This window comes from Aedes aegypti, chromosome 3, assembly GCF_002204515.2.
Source record: "Aedes aegypti strain LVP_AGWG chromosome 3, AaegL5.0 Primary Assembly, whole genome shotgun sequence".
NCBI lineage: Eukaryota > Metazoa > Arthropoda > Insecta > Diptera > Culicidae > Aedes > Aedes aegypti.
The window spans coordinates 81144132-81165404 of record NC_035109.1 but is presented as its reverse complement, the minus strand read 5'-3'; the positions used below and the strand labels follow the sequence as shown (position 1 = coordinate 81165404).

Below are 21273 nucleotides of genomic sequence, written 5' to 3'. Positions count from 1 at the left end.
CATTCTTCGAGTCTCGCATACACACATCATTTGCGCGAGAGAAAGGACCTGTTCTCCATCATCATCATCATCGCCATCATCACGCAGTGGTGATCATTGTTTGTTATCCTTCCGCTCTCCCTTTTCCCATTATTACGCTAAATGAAGAGCCATGAGTGAGGGGAAGACCGACAACCAAAGAGCGCGCGGTTGGCGAAAGGCAAAAGGCACACGATTACACATTTTTGCATAACCTCATCAACTTCCGCTTGTGCTTGTGGCAGTAATAAGCCCCCGAAGAGATGATCATGCCGGAGGGACAGAGGAAAGGGCCTATTATCATCCCTCGTCGTCGTCAAATGCCGAGAGGAACCTGATGCTGGTCCGCCTGCTAGCAGGCTGCCATTCAGTCGGTTCTGGTCCGGTCAACGCGTTGCACATACTTTCAGGAGCAAGCGAGTCTACATTCGGGATGCTAGGAAGCAGTTTGTGATGCAGCATACTAGTGTGCTGGAGCCAAAAGGTCGGAAAGTTGTTGGAATTTCTTTTTCATTAGTGCTATATCTTGTGGGTTCCCATGTGTGACCATTATTGGGTCGAAATGAGTGTTTGTCGGGTGCCCTGATGACCATTATTGCGAAAGGCAGCTACTTTTCCGGTCATTTTGCGATAGTCGTGTCGTTTTATACAGCTTCGTCGCTTTTGTCGGAGTAGGCTGAGAAGGATGCACTGAACCGTTACTATGAGGATTAAGTTTCCCCCCAGAGTGCTATGATTGACTGAGGCTCAACGACAAGTATTGTACACCGTGTGTTTCTGGACAACGATTATGATGATCTCATTTGGATGCAGATAGTCTAACCTGTGGCCTGTATAGAACGTGTCTGCCGGAACAGAAAGTGGCTACGGGTTTGAGTTTTGATTGGCTTCCTCTTGTTTGGCCGTCGGTCCAAGAGTAATGATGACGGATTGCAAGTGCCACATGGCAAGGAATGGTAGTTAATCATTCCGAATCCAGATTCCGTCCATGGAAGTGATACTCAAAGACAACGACGGAATTGGCATAGAGCATTTTTTTTAAGTGATATTGACAAACGTTTTAAACTATTGCGGATTTCGTGCAGATGTTCGACGGTGGAATGTGGTATGTTTGAAAATTGAGATTTACGTGTGGAGAGCCCCCGCATCGAAATAATACTAATTGAGTGATTGTGGCAAGCGAATAATTGGATTTTAAGTTATTGCCTTTTTGTGGAGCTTTTGAAGTGGCACTCAGGAATAAAAAACCGTTCAATAGGACTCAAAGGATTAATAAACAAATCGGGAATGAGGTAAATACCGTTATTTATTTTAATATCGCTATCGTTTTTAAAAGCAACATATTTGAAATCAGAAAACAGAAACGCGGGAAAAAAATGTTTCGTACCTATCTGAGAACATCCTAAACTGTAGAGTCGTCTTCAGTGACTTCTAGTCGAGTCGCTAAGGTCGAAATACGCGTATCTGTCAAAGGATACAAATTCTAGTTGGAATGAATTCACGGAGAAAAAATATTGGTAACTACAAACAAACTTTAGTTTATTTCAACCAAAATTTTACATAAACAAAAAGTTAGTTTGCTTTTACTTCCCACAAAATGTTTGATGTTTCAACCAATTATTATTTTGGATTAACCAATACAGTCAACTCTCCCTACCACGATTTTGAAGGGACCATCGAGTTAGGGAGATATCGAGTTACAGAACACAAAACCCGTGCAACTGCGATCCAAGGGACCATCGAGTTAGCCATGAAAACCAACTTTTACTATGGTTCTCTTACTCGATATCGAGATACGGAATATCGAGTAAGGGAGAGTTAACTGTTCGTTAGAAAGCGCATTTTCTGTTCTTTTATTTGTGAATAATTACGCAAAATTGAAACCTCTTGATGATTTTATTTTTGAATTAGAATTTATGTTGAAATCTGATTCGATGAAATCTTTACAAAAATTAATGTATTACCAGCTTTTAACTTTTTTTTAACTTTTTCGCAAAACTTCACATCAAATTGTCCATTTAATCCAATTGCAAAATATATGTAATGTTTAGCTTTCGGTAGTTGTAAAAACTTCCACTCGGCTGGAAATTCTATTTCATCTGAAATGTAATTATTATTATCGGAAATTCTGTTTTCATCTGAAATGTAATCGAAAAAAGTAGAAACAATTTTTATTATAGTGATTCTTGGTAATACGAATTTGCCGACATTTGAACGTGTTTCAACCCGAAATTGATGTCGCAAGCCTTCTTCATCTCTATTCGGTTCCGGAACTTGAAACCTACGATAAATTATTGATTTTTTTGTTATCAAATTCAGTTTTGGCTGGCGACTTAAAAACTAATTACATGAGAGCAAAATGTTGGTTTTTCCTTGAACTTGATTTTTTTCTTATTTCGGAACAGAACACGAAACGCTTGAACAAATCGAATAAAGCATGGTGAATAAAGTTAATGAAAGCGGGCTCTGTTCAAACTATAAATTACGATAGAAATAATCGTTGTTTGGTTTGTGTTTTCTTTAAAAAAGTTATCAATTTGCTTCAACATGTATTTTTGCTGAAGTCTACTAGAATTGTAGTTTGAATACCACAGCTCTGAACCAATTAAAATTTGGTAAATGAAACTGTATTTTAGATAGAAATAACGAAAAATCTTAGTTTGGAATAAACTTATTTTTTGTTGACTTGACAAATCTTCCGAGTTAGAATCACCCAAACATTTAGCTTGTTCCAAACTAGTGACATAGTTTTAAAACAACAAAATAACTAAAATATAAGTTTGGAAAACAACAAACATTTTGGTTGTTTCAAACTGTGCTGATTTTTCTTCGTGTTGGTATAGTATTAAATTTGGTTCTTTATTTCCTTTGCCACAAACAAAAAACACATGTTTTTTACTGGGTAAGTTTCTATTCATAATTTCGAAGTAACTCAAGCAAATAAAAAATCGGCTGTATTTGACAGAGCTTCATTGATTATGACTTTTAAAAAACCGACCTCATACCAATAATAAGGCTTTTTCAGAGCAATATTTTTTAAATCTCATTTACGTTGTGAAGGAAGTAAACATATTTTCCAATAAAACTACCTTGTCATCTTTTTTAGTTTTATATAGATTTCGTGCTACATATATAAAAATATTTAAATTCCATTGTAGTGTACACTGAAGAACATAGTAAAAATAAAGCAAAATCATTTATTCTTAGCATCAGGTTTAGTTTCTATCTAAAGATGCTTTAATTGAATCTACTACTATCGCAGTGTGCAGACGTGAAATAATCAGCCGAATAAACCTCAATCTAAACCTGTGAAATATTAATCAATGCGTAATAAATCATACATCATAAGACGTTGTGAGCAAAATCCAGTTGAATGGTGTACATTACGTCGGAGTACTTGCAAAGTGAAGTGAATTATCATCAATTTAATTTCATCGCGGTAGTGAAATTACGATTCGCTTTCAACTGAAAGTGCTTACAGAACAAAGCGGCCGTTGGCCGTGCAACAATACAATACAGAGAGCACGCATCAAAAATGTCTATCCAGTGTACTGTTTGTGCGAAAGTGATAAATGCAGTGAATGATCGAGTTTTCTGTTTTGGTGGATGCGGTCAAGTACTACACGCGAAATGTGCGGATTTAACTAATGTGCAAGCAACTTCTTTACGTGAAAATGTTTCCTTGAAGTATATGTGCCACGACTGTAGAAAAAAACAAGTGTGCCTCAATACAATGTCGGGGAAATGTGAAGAAATACTGCGGGCAATCAATGAGATTAAGATTCGTGTGGAAAGAATTGAATCAGATTGCGAAAGAAACATTGTTTGTGACGCAATAAAAAAGAGCGAGGAAAGCTTAAAAGTGTTCATACAAGAACATATTAGAGTACAATTTACTAATTTAGTGAACTCGGAAGATAAATGTCTTAGAGCCGAAAATCAAGATGCTATAATTTCTGATGTTACCACTCCGGGCGAAGGCCTAGCTGGTAGTAGAGGAACGTCATTAATTAGTTATGCATCGGTAGCGAAAAGGAATAGACGAATAAGTGCGAATGAATCTGTACTACGTTCAGGTCGTGTTCGACAGAGAAGTGATATTTCAACCCCCAAAACTGGTGGCAAAGGTCATGAGCAAATAAAGTGACGCAAGAGGAAAAAGTTCCCAAAAAACACTGGACTGTATGGTGCGAATTAAACCGGCGGTACAGCAAACTAATCAGCAAACAAAAAAAGAGGTAAGAAATAAAATTAATCCGTCCCAAATGGGTATCAAGAGTGTGCGAAATGGCATGAATGGATCAATTGTGGTTGAATGTGGAACAAAAAATGAAGCCGAAGGGCTATTGGACAAAGTTAGAAATGAACTGGGAGAAAACTATATGGCAGCAATTGAGCAACCAAAAAGACCAAGGTTTAAAATTATTGGTGTTGAAGACGAATATGATTCTGATGAGCTGAGAAATATTTTTAAAAATCAGAACAATATTGAAAATGTTCAATTTTTGAAAATTTTGAAGACACTAAAGCATCGTAGGGGTGTTTATACGGAATTCACGCTTATTTGTGAATCTGACTCAAGTACTTTTGAGCAAATTATGCGTAAAGGAAGACTTTACATCGATTTTGATAGTTGTAGAGTCACAGAAAGTGTTGATATATTTCGTTGTTTCAAATGTTGTGGTTACGCTCACAAATCACAAGATTGTAAAAATGGTTTACATTGCGCAAGATGTGCCGGGAATCATGATATAAAAGAGTGTTCGTCTGAACAAGAAAAATGTATAAACCGCGCAGTTTCAAATAAGGACAGGAAAACAAGACTAGATGTTAATCATACTGCATGGAGCTCTGAGTGTCCAATCTACTTGAGAAGGTTAAGACTATCAAAACAGTATATTGATTATAATAAATAGCAATCAAAGGATGTAGCGGACATTATTTTGTTGAATATTGCTGGATTAACTACACATTTTGACGAATTGGAACTTCTTGTAGATTCCAAGAAACCAAAATTGGTTATGCTTACTGAAACACACTTGACAACTGATATAGATATTGCGGCATTTAGCCTAAGAAATTACAAAATTTGTTGCTGTTATTCAAATTCGAGACACACTGGTGGAGTTATGATGTATATTCATGACTCTATACAATTTCATGAAATCAATAATTTGGTGAAAGGAATGAATTGGTTCTTAGCAGTTAAGATAGTCAAAGGACTAAAAGTAGGAGTATATGGTTTGCTCTATCGTTCCCCAAATGGCAATAAAAATGAATTTTTAGAATATTTGGAACTAAATTGGTTAGAAAATACTCTAGACGATAATCAGATGAACTTGATTGCGGGAGACTTCAATATAAATTGGAAGGACCCAAGTGACAGAGAGAGCCTGCGCAACATTACACAGTGTTTCAATTTGAATCAGAGAGTAGAAGATGCAACAAGACGTACAAGACAGTCCGAAACGATGATAGATTTAGTTTTTTGTAATAATGACGATGTTATAGTTTCAATTGAAGAAAACAGCAAAATATCTGATCATGAAACATTGCGAATTGATCTTGGTCAGAATGATGGATGTGTTGAAGATGTTTTGACAATAAAATGCTGGAGAAATTATTCTAAAGATGCATTACTAGCATTGCTGAGAAATAAAATGTCTCATGAGAGTGCAAGATTGTTAGATGAAAAAGCTGACGTTTTAGCTACTGTTCTTAAGGAGAGCGTGAATGAACTTGTTATAGTGAGAAAGATTAAATGTCGATCCCGAAAGAAATGGTATACAATAGAACTAAAAAAACTGAAACATTCAAGAGATGTAGCTTGTAAAATAGCAAGCCAAAGTTGGGATGATGTTGAATGGCAAAATTATACTATACTGAGGAATGAATATTCTAATTCTCTTAGAAAGGCGAAGGCAGAATACACTCAAAAACAGATAAATTTAAATAGAGGCAATAGTAAGCAGCTATGGAAGACGCTTAAAAAATTATGGAAAAATAAAGAGAATTCAGCTAATTGTATAAGTTTCAATGGGTCAAGCGTAGAAGATGGTAATGAAATTTGCAATAAATTTAATTCGTACTTTGTTGATAGCGTTCAAGAAATAAATAGCAGCATAGAAAACGTTCCTGATACCTATAATGATCAAAATGAACATTTATCAGATCAATTGAGTGTATTTCGACAGATTTCTCTGGATGATCTCAGAAAAGTAGTATATAGCATAGGTAACTCATCTGGTGTTGAAAACGTGAATCTTCAAGTACTGAAGGACTCGTTTGAGGTAACTGGCGAATATTTACTAAACATTGTTAATGAAAGTCTCGAAATTGGCAAATGCCCACAAAATTGGAAACAATTAGTTGTTGTACCAATTCCGAAAATACCTGGAACAACTAAAGCGGAAGAATATAGACCAATTAATATGCTACCCATCTATGAAAAAGTGTTGGAAGTCATCGTAAAAAATCAGTTGTTGGATTATTTGAAAAGTCAAAAGATATTAATTGAAGAACAATCTGGGTTTAGACAAAACCACTCTTGCGAATCAGCTCTTAATTTACTTTTGTACAAATGGAAAAGGATGATCGAAGAAAAAAAGTCAATAATTGTGTTGTTTCTGGATCTTAAACGAGCATTCGAAACAATTTCACGCCCTATCATGTTAAACACTTTGCGTAGATATGGTGTTGCAGGAAAAGTCCTAAGTTGGTTTGAATCATATTTATCGAGTCGGACACAAATATGCCAATATAACGGATCAAATTCATTGCCCAGAGTAGTTCCTTTAGGAGTACCACAAGGTAGTGTCCTTGGACCATTATTATTCATTCTGTATATAAATGACATGAAAAAGGCTGTCAAGTATTGTGATATTAACCTGTTTGCAGACGACACTGTTTTATTCATTGGTGACAAGGATCCTTTATCAGCAGTTAGAAAAATTAGAGCGGATATTTTAACATTGACCAACTGGCTAAAATTTAAAAAATTGAAATTAAATGTGCAAAAAACCAAATTGATGATTATAACGAATAAAAAGCAAATAGAACTTGACGAAATAAAATTAGAAATCGACGGATTGGAAATAGAAAGAGTAAATGTATTCAAGTATCTAGGTGTTTATATTGACGATAGACTAACCTTCAAAGAACATATTGATAATGTAGTGAAAAGAGTGGCAAGAAAATATGGTATGTTAGTACGTCTGAAAAGTCAGCTTACATTTTGGAGTAAATTGTTTTTGTATAAGTCTTTAATTGCGCCTCATATAGATTACTGTTCATCTGTTCTTTTTCTGGCGAGTGATATACATCTGAGGAGACTACAGAAACTTCAAAATAAATTTATGCGATTAATTCTTAACTGTGATAGATATACTCCAATCCAAACAATGTTAGATACACTACAGTGGCAATCTGTTAAGCAGCGTATAATATTCAATGTTCTTTTGCTCATTTACAAATTGACGAATAATAAGTTACCAGACTACCTCAATGATATTATTGTAAGAGGAAGAAATATACACCAACATAGAACGAGACGAATTGATGATTTGCGTGTTGTACCCTTCACAATGTCTACGAACCAAAAATCGATATACTATAACGGAATACGAATTTATAATCAGCTACCATTGGATGTAAAAAACGCAAGATCGATTCAAGAATTTAGAAGAAAATGTTCTGGATGGGTGAAGAATAGTTTTAGTATAAGATGAAGAATGTATGAATTTGTAAACTTGTAAATTATCATAAGATAAATAAATGAACTATTATTATTATTATTATTATTATTATTATTGCTGTGTGCGATTGAAATGCAAATATCAAATGCGGAAACACCAAACGCGGTAAGATTTTTAACAAGGAAGGCGAAGTCAAAGATTGGTTTTCTTTGCTAGGTTGGCGGTGATAGGGATCATGGTTGCTAAGTATCCTTTGGTTACTTTGTGTAACCGAATTTGAAGCTTTATTAGACTAGATTTGCACGTCAAAAGTGCATTCGATAGAAAAATGAGATATTGATCGTTGACCTTTCAGTTTATTTTGATGCTTCATGTGCATGAAAATAAACTTAAATTTACCATATTTTGTTTTGATATGTAAACAAATCATCGATTATTTTCAGAAGACTGTTAAAAATATTATTTTGTGCGAAATTTCGATTTCAATACTTTACAAACCTTGTTTTATTTATATTAAGACTGCATATTTTCATAATAATTTTCTAGTTTTTTTCGATACTTGACAATGAATATTTACTTGTAAAAAGGTTTCTAATGTTAAACAAATGGGAGTGAGTTGACAATTGTCACGTCGATTCTATTCCATTACCCCGAATCCCACAAACCCGAATGACATTATCCAGAATTCCAGTATCATGATATCATTACAGTCAACTCTCCCTTACTCAATATTCCGTATCTCGATATCGAGTTAGAGAGCCACAGTAAAAGTTGATTTTCATGGCTACCCAAGAAACATTTGCCTATTTTATAATCATTTATTAAGCAATTTTTCACAACTACATACTGAATAGTTGCTTTATTATATGACTTTGCAGCTGCTACGCACACATTTTTCAAGCAAATCTAGCGAAATTATTAGGCTACTTATTATATATTGCAATGATGTTTATTCAGGTGTCACTTAGCCTAGTAAGGATTGTTGATTTAACAACGCTAATTTAACAAACAATATTATTGCAGTTTAATGCAGCATTATTGTTTAACAACATTTTAATTACAGTCGCCTCTCCACATCTTGATATCGAAGGGACCATCGAGATAGGGAGAGATCGAGACATAGAACAAATTTTAATGAATACTAGATTGAAAATCACTCCATATCACATCGTCTTTGCAAATTGTTTTGAAACCCTAAAATATAGTCTAGTAACACGTGCTATGCTGATCAACAACTGAACAAGCGCATTACTTCTGCTGCTGTTCAGTACTGATGCAAGCTGAATTCAGTTGGCTATTTTAGCGCACAGTGAGAAAATTTATGTCAATGCTGGTCAAAAATAAAGTTTATTCACAAAGTAAAAACGTAAAGTCTGAAATGATAAAATGAATTTCATAATTAACTTGTTGAATTTCAGTTTTAAATTGTTGAAACTTTAATTTAATTGTTCATCTTACTATACTAAAATTCATTTATTTTTTATATGGTATTTTTATTAGGTTAATATTTTAATTATTTATCGTACTTTTTCTATCTACTAAGCATTATAGAAATGTAAAATATATTTCAATCATTCTTATGTTAAATGTGTTCTTTTTGTTTTTCAAAATAATCCTGTATCAGAAATTTTCAAAATATTTTCTTAACATAATTGAATAATTGTATTGAGAAAGCATCAGTTATGATTGTATCCAATATGTTTTTATATATTAGTAAGTTAGTGATGAATTCGCCAATGGCGAAAAGCCACTCAAATAGAGATAAATAATAATAATATAAGTAAATTGAACATTGCAATACATTAGGAATATAACGCAATTTTTTAGATATTTTGTCCATTTTTCCAAAATTTGGCTATGGTGTGACCTCTTTTGTAAGGCTTATTTGTTGCTGAACAATGTGTTTATTGATCGTCATTTTGGCCTTCTTAGGATTAACTGCTCGGATGATATATCTATATTGTATTAGGATGTTATAGAATATCTATTAAGCTTTTAATCATGTTCATGTTAAACATGGAAACAGCTGAAGTGCAAAGCAAACAAAACGTTAGTTCGCCTCCTGTACATCTGTTTACACAATTATATTTGTTATAGAAGGTAAAATTACTTATTCAACTCATAATTAAAACAATATTGACAAGTCGACAGAGATTCTTTGGAAAAGTTTAATAAGTGTTGATTCAACTATTATTCATTTTAATGAAAAATGTTGAACATTGACTTAAATTTGGATCTAAATAGCATCTTCTCAGCTCTTTGTAGGGCATTTTTTTTAGCTGTCACCATTATTCAACAATAATTAAATATGTATGTTTATTTGTGACTCTGGTTGGGTAACCACTTTCAAGTAATTATTGTTAAATTATTAAATTATACTTCGATTATAATTAAACATGTCATGGTTAGTAACTTTTTCCGATATCAAAAACGTCGCAGATTATGATCACTACATTTGAAAAATTCAAATTATGATCTTCCTAATTCAATGTTATTCAAACTTTACCCTCGTTGATCCATAGTCGCCTATATGTCTTAGATATGATTTGAAAAACATTTAGAACATTTGAAAATAACATAAAAATACATAATATGTGTTGCTTGAATAAAGACCGTTATTCGCATTGTTTTTAAGTTTTACTAATCATGCTGGTCAACGTTTTAAGTATTAGACACTGAAACTTTTGAACGATTTGTTGTTAATCAAATGTTCAATTTTCTACTAAAATTGTGGCTACAACCTATAGAAGCTTTTAATCAGTCAATTGTTAAACTTCTTATGTGTTGTAGAACAAAAGCTACAATATTTGCATTTTCAGAGGTTTATTCAGCTCTTACTGAAAACACAATCTTTTTAATAAGCGGAAAAAACAGCTTTTTAATAAGCGGAAATTATTTTTTTTGCAATTCCGTTGTATATGAGCCTACTTTTCATCTAGGAGATGAACGATATAATGGCCTACTTTTCCTACTAAACGAAGCAGTGCTGAAAAGTGCTTTTTTTCAGTACTGTTAAAAGTGCTGAAAAGTAGCACTTTTCAGCACTGTTTTTTGGGGTCGTTAACTATTGAATAAGTCTTACCGCACGTTTCTTCTCTAATTGCTCTGGATTATTCAAACACTTATTTAACTAGTTTCTTATTCTACATACGTTGGGCAATCCAAATCCAACTCATAAGGGTCTTTTTGATTAAGAATATGATCGTCTGGCGGACATAGAACATGTAGTTAAGTTGGCATGTTAACTCGCAAAAAATCCGGATCTTTCTGCGACGGTTTGTGTGGGCCTCATCTGCCAACATGAGGGACAATTGTTTGTGAAATATGGCAGAAAATTGCATGTGAATGCAGCGTCTTACCTGTTCCGAATGTAGTTCAAATGTGCTACCGATGGAAGAGTGAACATTTGTGACAGTCCTGTGTAAACAGTATCATAGCCTACGTGATTGGAAACTCTGAGTCGGTACTACACATGGATGTTTGTTCATGTGGGTTGCCTTCTGTTTCTCGAAATAATCAGGCTAAAACGGCATATTTCGCAATTGCAAAAAATGTTGTATGCAACGCGTTGCAAAACTCGATTTTTTTCAGCACTCGTCGTATTTATCCAACTCGGTAAGCCTCGTTGGATAAATGTACAACTCGTGCCGAAGAAATCATCATTTTGCAACTTGTTGCTTAAATAACTATTATTCAATTAATGATTCAACTAAAAATTTGTTCAGCAATGGTTGCTGCTATGCAGCTTGTATTAAACACGTAAGTATCTTAAAAGCTTCCAATTATTCCTTGGGTTTATCTCAACTGGGAATCAGCTGGTGTTGCTTGGGTTAGAAGACACACCTTAGAACAGGGTTTCCCAACCAGTGGTCCGCGGACCCCTAGGGGGCCGTGACGGATTTTGAGGGGGTCCGCGAAGCCGTTGAGAGTAAGTGTCATTTCGAATGATCAATGAACAAATGTGAGGAACTTGGTATCAAGAGAACATTATTGTCCTTTCAAATGTGAAAATTCCTTCAATGTGATCCTATCAGTTAAGGATTGCAAGTCTGCTATAATTACATTTATTCTAATTCTATCCAGGATGATCTTGAAATTTAAAGCTATGATAATTTCTGGAGTCACCTTTAAGAAATTTCTGGAATATTTTCGGCTTAAATCTTAGTAGATTTCGGCAGCTTACTAATGAATTTCAAGGTTTTCGGAGATTTTCTGACGATGTTTTTTTAAAATTCTCTCAGCTTTCGATAGGTATTTGACTTTTTGATGATTTATTAGCGAAATTCGAAATGTTTCAATGTGAATTATTCTATTTTTTTTTTTTAATTCAAATTAGGATGCGACAGGTTTTTTGGAATTACTGAGCTCATATTTGGTCACAAAATACGTTGTTCCCGAGTGCTTCTTATTGCCAACCAGAATTCAATCGAGAAAATTCCCTTCGTCAAAATGGATCGTAGAAGTGCCAAAATTCTTGGCTTTATTCTAAATCATACATAAATGCGGTTTACTTGTTCAGACAAATGGCTGACGAAACACCCCAGGTGGTTTGTCCTATTTGCCCTGCATAAATGTTGAATTTTGTCAAGATCCTTAATAAAAGTTTCTTGTTCTATTATTGGAGAAAATTGTTAGGTAGATTACTGGGCTCCATCCCATTACCCCGAACGCCATTACCCCGAACGCCACTACCCCGAATGCCACTACCCCGAATGGGTCACTACCCCGAAAGCCATTACCCCGAATGGGTCGTTACCCCGAACGCCACTACCCCGAATGAGCCATTACCCCGAATAGTATGAGATACAGTACAGTATCTTGTTTTGCGTGCAAAAATGCGTCTCTAATGAAGGCTGGTAATTAATGGCGCGTACAATTCGTCGGTAAAATGTTCATCATATATTTTCCCTTCTTTCATATATTTTCCCTTCAGCTATTCTTTCGAAATATCTTGATGGCAACTATATTCTTCTCATTCTTTCTGAGACAGTCCCTGTTTATCAGCTCAGTGGGCACCTTCGCAATTCAAGGGTTCATTCACAAATTTAATTAGGCCAAAACTTGCCATTTTTAACACCTACCCACTCCATCGTACTTTTTTTGTATGGAAATTCTACATATTGTAAATGGGCTGTAACATTTTGAGGACAACCACCCACAAACTCTTTTGCTCCCTTCAGCGTTACGAAATTTGTGAATGGGCTTTAATAAAATAAGCCTTTTATTGATTGAAAGTAATTCGAACCCATAACCCTCAATATGGTGTTGCTTAACAGATGCGTAATCACCGGTATTTGGACTTATTGGTGGTGTTCATATTTCAATTTTGTTTTTGAACAAATATTTTTCTTTCTTATGAATATAGGTTGTGTCATAGCATCCCGTTGTTACAGTGATCATTCACGTCATAGCTGCAAACATTTCACCAGAAATTTGCCCTTCTTTTTTTAAATAGGCTGTTCTTTCTCGTTTTGGTGGATAAGCTAGTCACTAATATTTCCATATAGAACAGCTTTTTATAAAGGAATATATCTTGAAGGCATTCACTAAAGTGATTCCTGCTATAATTCTAATCGGAAATTTTCTCTCTATTTTATCTTCTTGTATTAAAGCAGACAGGTCTCTTATGAAATTACTCACCACTTTTCTGCCATCATCATTTCTTCATTATCTTGAATCATATTTTTTTGTGGTTATCTAACAGAAATTCAAATTAATGATCCCACAAATCAACAAAAATTCTTACTGTGCCGTCAATCAGAGGCCGCCGATTTTTCTAACATGTACAAGTGTACAAGTGCGATAGCGGTCTATTAGGTTGGTTTTTAGGCGGGTTCCATAGAACAACACTTGCAGCGACTATCCAGGGTGAATTTCCATTACAATCGTTTACAAAACAAAATCTTCAAGAAGATCTTAATCTTAATGCCCGACACTTATAAAAATGAGTAAAGGAAGTGGCTACCGAGTTCCAATAAGAGACTTTACTACATTCTAATTTTGTGCATATTATAGCTATCCTTCTCATAATAAATTCACCCTTCTTTTCGAAATAGGCTGTTCTTCAGAGCATTGCAACGTGGCTGTGTGAATCTTCCCAAAATTAGAGGACAAAACTTAGTATGTAAAAATTATTTGCTGAACAACTAGCTGCTTTTTTATCTACTAATATTTGAAAAATACATTTTTGAGCCAAACCCGTAAAATACTCAGAAGGAATCGTACAATTATCTCCCCACTCTCTAACTAGAATATGTCTCAAAATGTTATCCATTCGGGGTAATGGCGTTCGGGGTAGTGACCCATTCGGGGTAGTGGCGTTCGGGGTAATGACCCATTCGGGGTAATGGCTTTCGGGGTAATGGCGTTCGGGGTAGTGGCATTCGGGGTAGTGGCGTTCGGGGTAGTGTCATAGAATCAGATTACTGACTCAATTATTAGTGAACTCATCCAAACGATCACAGCAAGATTCTTGCATCGAAGATTTCTCCATTAAGATCTGTTGTGGATTAAATATATGATTTGTAGGATTGCCTGTCCAGTATACCAGATAACACTTAGACGTATTTTGTACAACCTCGATTTTCATTCACAACAATAGCGTGGTGCTTCTGGCGATGGTCTACAGCGTGACGACCGAAAGGGTTAATCATTTTGAGAGATTCGGTATTTTCATAAACATCGATTTCTAAAACATCCATCTTTGTGGGTCCGCGAGACGTTTGTAAAGCTTCAAAAGGGGTCACTGCTTCGAAAAAGTTGAGAACCACTGCCTTAGAAGAACATATTATGAATTATCATGAAGAGATTCATGGAAAATAATACATGAAGAAATTGGTGAATGAATTTCAAGATACTGGAAATATATCTGAAGAAATTTATGGATAGATTTTTGTAAAGCTCATGAATTAATTGTGAAATCCTCAAGTAATGCTCGTGAGGTTTATTAACATAATTTGAAGTACGTTTATGCTTGTTCAAGAACATTTTGGGAGAATCCCTGGTAGTATTTTCAGAAGAATCATAGGAAAATCTCCAGGAAACTCTTATTGAATTTGTGGGAGAATTCCCTGATCAAATTTCTCCAGTTATTTCTAGTTTCTCGAGAAATGTGTTGAATAAAAGCTAGTTGTATTCCACGATGAATGACGTAAGATTTTTCAATGTTCCTCGTGATAGCATGAATCTCTGAATTAATCTTTTGTCATGATGTTGGAAGAATGTAATCAAATAATACATCAATAGGGTGATATTGAAAACTGAAGAGGCAATAGGCAAACTAAACACAAAAAGTTATGTGTTCACATTACGCTTGATTTATAATCACTACTTTTTCGATCCAGTTTCCTAATTGCTGGTAATTTAAGTTTTTCATTATTTTCCATACGTTTTGACAGTTCTCGACTACCATTCTTCCATGTGCTTGTGTTGGAAGTTTGAGAAATTTGAGACAAAAGCGTAGCGCGGTCAGTGAGTGGAATGCAAACATCAGTAAACATGTTGTAAAGGGGACGAGCCTGGTGTAGTGGTTAGAACTCACGCCGAGGACCTGGGATCGAATCCCATCCCCAAAATAGCCGCTTATGAAGTAAAAAGTTATAGTGACGACTTCCTTCGGAAGGGAAGTAAAGCCGTTGGTCTCGAGGTGAACTAGCCCAGGGCTAAAAATCTCGTCAATAAAGATAAAAAAAACTCATTGTTGCACCCGCCGGCCGAGGATATTTCTGTAGAGGAAATTTTCTCAACTTTCCAGGGCATGAAGTATCTTCGTACCTGTCACACGATATATACATGCAAAAATGGTCAATTGGCAAAGAAAGCTTGTAACCTGCATACCCACTACTACCGTCCTCGCGTGTGGTTCTAAATGATTCCACAAGGTCTACCATATGAAATGGAAGTATAGATCCCTTACCATATGTAAATCACTACACTTACAACACACACAACAGAACACATCGTCTGGTCAGCAGCAATAGCTGACCACAGTTACAAAAGAACCAATTCTCCATGCCTCTCCAGTAAAAATAAGAACAAGGATGGTGAGCACATAAGGCCGATCGTTACGATCAGATCTCAAAGAGAATCTAACGATAGATACTCTGTACTGATAAACTACCCATAAAAATCTTATCAGTAACCCTCACCATGTCCCGATAGACTCTCGCAGCATCCCATCTCTCGATTAGATCATTCGTCTCTCGTTATCGCCACCCACCGATGAGATGTGGTACACGAACATGGGCTGAGCTGGATCATAGAGTCGTCGCAAAAAGAGGCATCCATCAGTGGTCAGTTAAGTGTTAAGCAGGCAGGAGGTAGAATCCTCGTTTTACAGCGTAGATAGCCTGACTGACGGTAGCCAAATAGTTATTTTGTGGCATTTTGAGAGTGCGAAAGTAGATGTGCTTCATTCTGGGGTAATACGGTGACTAGTGGTGAGATAGTGCGGAAGGTTTTACTGGATTCTTTTCCACAGCTCGAAGTCTCCACCTAGTGGAATGATTCAATTTGTGCGAACGAGCAAAATGATGGAGTAGTGTGGTAGAGATTACTAGAGATCGGTAAGATCAGAAAGGATCGCAATTTCTAAAAATTCATCCCAAAATTCAATTACCCTGCGAGTGATCTAAAGTGCTCAATATGTGTCCATCTAGGCCTTTCTTTTCACTCCAAAACCCATGGATACGGCTCAGTGTTGGACCTTCGCTTCTGTGCATGGCGAGGTCAGCGATGGAGATGCCGGCTTGGTGCCGGTGGTTAACCCTTGTCTGTCCGGGCAGACCCGTTTTGTGCAGCCGCCGAGGGATACACCATTACACTGACGCCCACTCCACACTAGGATTAAGTATAAACTAACATGTAAGTAATAAACCATTTACTAATTATTAAGCATGTAAAATCTTTGCTTTTGATTTCTCCATGGTGAGACCCGTGTAGCTTCTTTATTTTTGGTTCCACTAAATCGAACCTGGTTGTTAGTTGGCAGAGTTGATATGTGGGAGATCAGTTCCTCTGCTACTTCTTTCAACCGCTTTGTCTCCGTCTCATGCGGCCTTCTTATGGGGAGGTGACAAGCTCTTAGTTAATAACTGTGAAAGTGCTCATAAAAACACTAAGCTGAGAAACATGCTCTGTCTGTTGGGACGACGTAACGGTAGAATGCAAAAGAATATGTTAAAAAATATTCGCTTCGTTGGTTACAATGCAAAACAGCTCGAACATAACCAATAGATTTATTTTTCCGTACCTATTCGAAATGCCTTTCGATCACAGACATTAAACTATTGATATCAAATGGTTCAAACAGGAAATAGAGGTAGGAATTGTAATATGATTACGAATTCAGCCATATAGGTGCAACTGATCAAGAGCAATCTGCTTGATTCATCTTATTATTATACGAAATCTCAGGCTTAACCTCAGTAGTGGGGATGTAATGCAAATGAATCGAAGAACATCCGTTCGAATACCTAATCCAAGAACATCAACATGGTATACAAAATGAACAATATCTCATCATTCATCAGGTGGTGAAACTTGATATTCAAATTAACCATCTGGAACAAATTCAAGCTAAAAGCGGTTAACAGGTCGACATTGATATACCCACAATAAAACGAGAAATGGAGTCGGTTGATTGTTACACATACACTTCACATATCAATTACCATCCAAAGCTGGAACAGGAAGAAAAAGGGGCAATCGATGCAATATGCTGATGCACTATTCAGTAATGCTACTTATAAGCAATCCGTTCTTTGATACGATATGGTCCACAATTAGGATACAGGTGGATTGGTGCATTATGATATCGGATACCTTATGATGGACCGTATCTTTCCGTTTAACAACAGTATCACCAGTCACACCAAACAATATCTTAAAGGGCTTCTCGTGCCCGCTTTCTCTACGCTCTATGAGCCATGCATCAGAATTGAGTGGTTTGTTGGTTTATGAGCAAAAATGTATTTTCTTTATTAAATGCACAGTCCCTTGAATTATCAATTTCACCAGACCACAAACATTTGAAACTTGTGCAAAGTTTCGATGATAATGGTTAGAACTGTCATTTGCATCCGGTGGTTCGCATCAGTTTAATTCTGTTGTTTCTAGGTTTCTCAATTACACTCCCGTGCAAAGGTTGGGCTCATCCTCTCAAAGACATACAAAAGTATGTTGTTCATATATCTGTGATTACATGTCCAATTAAAACTCTCTATGGCGCATTCGAGAGACAATGAGTTATTCTTACTTCGTAGGTATTTTTCCAAAAACAATTTTTGAATTTTTTATGCTAAATTTTCACTTAAAGTCGAAACATTTTCCAAAAAACACACTGAAAAAACATGACTAATTTCCTCAGCATTGGATCGACCAAAAATTTAAATATGTGCGTCATTAGAACCGTTATCTTATATTCTTTGATGAAATTTGGTGGAAAAATCTAATCTATTTTAAATTAATGAAATATCCATTCAAGGATCGTGTAAACATTTTGGTACACCCCTCAGTATGATGTAAGTATTGTGCCGAAGTTTGGGTTCACCTACGACGCATGCAAACCATTTTTGTTAATAGGTATCTCTGCCCATTTTTCGAATTTCAATAGTCTATGGCATGTTTAAACGTAAATAATGGGAAGAACATAATTGGTGTGAGATTAAACATAATTTTTGCATGATGCGTTGAGTGACTATTTGAATATGATTTCCATATTTTCCCGCCAACATTTTTCATGTGCTCTTTAAAGAATAAAAGGTTACGATTGTAATGATGCACTAATATAAAATTTTGGTCGATCCAATGCTCCAATCCTTATCAGTCCAGGATCTTTTCATAATGGAAGTTTCCTTGACTTCCCTGAGCATAGAGTATTATCGTACCTGCCACACGATGTACGAATACGAAAATTTCAACTTTGGCAGTTAATAACTGTGGAAGTGTTCATTGAACACTAAGCTGAAAATCAGGCTCTGCCCCAGTGAGGACGTAATGCCAAGAAGAAGAACTTTGAGTGAAAATTTGGTATAAAAAATTCGAAAAATATTTTTGTATGTGTTTGAGGGGGTGAACCTGAACGTTTGAACGAGATATTGCAATGATGGAAATATGATTTCCAAAATATTGCAATTTCAGAGAAAACTTTCCGTTTTACGGTTCAACGGAATGCTACCGCAGCTGTCACATCACTGATTTGCACTGGTAAATCATCAGTAGGCTTCAATGATACTACAAATGAACTACCGCAAAACGGAAAATTTTCTTAACAACCGTAATAGTTAGAAGTAATGGTATTTTTTCATCGTTTAACTCCTTCAAGATTTTTTTTTTCAGAAATTCTCTGGCATATTTTTTTTAATATTCGTTTATATTATGTTTACGAAAATAGTTCAGCATTCCAAGTTGGAAAACTGTACATTTGACTATTGAGCCTCAAAACTATTGTAATATTAACATGTAGAACATTTTCCAAAATACCATTTACGTGTTGGTCTTTTAAATTTTATGCGTATTTTGGGCATAAACACAAAAAACCCTAATTTTCAAAATATTTTTTTGATTTTCAGAAACTATTTCTCAAAAAGGACGTTTATAAGACTCATAGGGATCCGCAGGTTGGGAACCACTGGATTAGAATAAGGCTAAAAGTGGGAAATACCATGGCCTCCCGAGTTACTTAAATAAAATAAAATAGCTGAAGCGGGGAACATGTTGGGTTGTAGGTCCAAATCCCATCGGTCGCCACTATAGGCCAGAAATTAAAATTTCGCGGCAAAAGCCCAAAAGCATTTTTTAATAAAGTGAATTATTGCGATGAATTTTTCATTATTTAGATCATATGTGATTGTATACCAACTATCTTTTTTGATTTATTACATTATTTCAAAGCATTCTGTGGAGGTCAATTTTGTTTAAACTGAAAAACTTGAATTTCAACCTATCATAAGAAAATTTGATTTGAGAGGAACAATGTCAAGAAAAAATATTGTATGTACATTTTTGGAAAGCAAATTAAGTGAATTTTACATGCCTGATATAAAAATAAATTTAATTTTAACTTTTACCATTGATTTTACAATGTACCAGTAGTATTTACTATATTTTTACTACAGTCGCCTCTCCACATCTTGATATCGAAGGGACCATCGAGATAGGGAGAGATCGAGACATAGAACAAATTTTTAACGAATACTAGATTGAAAATCACTCCGTTACTAGGAAAATTAAAAACAAACAGATGTCATTTCGTCTTCGCAAATTGTTTTGAATCTCTAAAATTTAGTCTAGTAACCTTTGATATTGAGCATATCGACATACGGAGAGAAAGGGAGATATCGAGATAGGGAGGATATCGAGATATGGAGAGTGAAAATGTATGCAGAGTGAAGGGACCGGAAAAGTCATCGACATAGGGAGAGATATCGAGATGTATAACATCGAAATGTGGAGAGTCGACTGTAGTTCGCCATAAAAGTTAAGGTATTCCACCGTATTCGGCTTGCAAGCATTTTGAGGTGGAAGCCTAGACTCCACTCTTATGTGCTATTGTTATATGTCTATATTTTTATAGAAATCGCAATGGCTTCAATTCAATATTTATTTATTTATTTTATTTCCTTAATCTAACTTTTGTCTAAATGACGATTGAAGTGGTGGGAAAAAGTCCCTTGGATTTGACACTGGGAAAAATTGTGGCCAGTCTCCAAAAGATGTAAAAAACCCACAACTTTCCATAATATAACCTGACTTATGAAAATTACACTAAACACATTAAGTAAGCAGGACATACAATTTGAAAATAAGTCAAGTATTTTAAATATTCAGAGGTATTCTCCGTCAGTAGATGAAAAAAAAAACAAAAAGGGACATTTAGCTAAATTTTTCTAACGTTAAGTTATTGGACATATTGTCTCCTGAAAGTCTATTTATTGAATCTAGTGTCGCATTCATACTCTATTTTGAAGTTTTTGCTCCCCTATGCTTAAACGATGTCAATTATGATAAAAATCATTCTCCCAAAATTTGAAGTGATGTGGAAGATGGTTTGGCTGTGCACACGCCATTCGAAGTTTATATGAAAATTACCATGGAAAAGGCGAACCTTTTGTATTCAGTCAAAATGTGGTCTTCGGCAAAGTTGTAGCTGAAAATATTTCACATGAGAAGAGTTTGTTTACTTTTCCATAAAATATTATGACGAACTATTATTTTGAACGATTTCACCTGGTGCTTAACTTTTTAGCCGGTAGTGTGAAAATTTTCAAATCTTGTGATAATGAAATTGAGTATATTTGTAGTTCACTGCCAAAATTTCATGCCAATTGCTCATATGGAAACAAAGTTACAGCATGCCAAAGTTGAGCATTTTATATGAAAATCGGCTTTCACTTCTTTTATTCTGAACACAGCTGTATGTACAACTTTTCCGAAAGCACCAATCTTCAAAATTGAGTTAAGAATCTTAAGACACATGGTTTTTAAACATATGATGCTCATAAATGCCAACTAATGACACTATTTCATATTTATCAGGTATGCTAATCATTGAAGATCAAAT

General features: G+C 35.3%; 1 protein-coding gene across 1 annotated transcript in view; it reads left to right on the top strand.

Annotated features, from left to right (window-relative positions):
• Positions 1–404: 404 nt before the first annotated feature.
• LOC5578002 (homeobox protein goosecoid) overlaps positions 405–21273 on the top strand; it is a 44140-nt gene continuing 23271 nt past the window's right edge. The window contains exon 1 of the mRNA XM_021852805.1: positions 405–1310. The gene's annotated coding sequence lies outside the window, so the exon portion shown is untranslated. The remainder of the gene's footprint in view (positions 1311–21273) is intronic.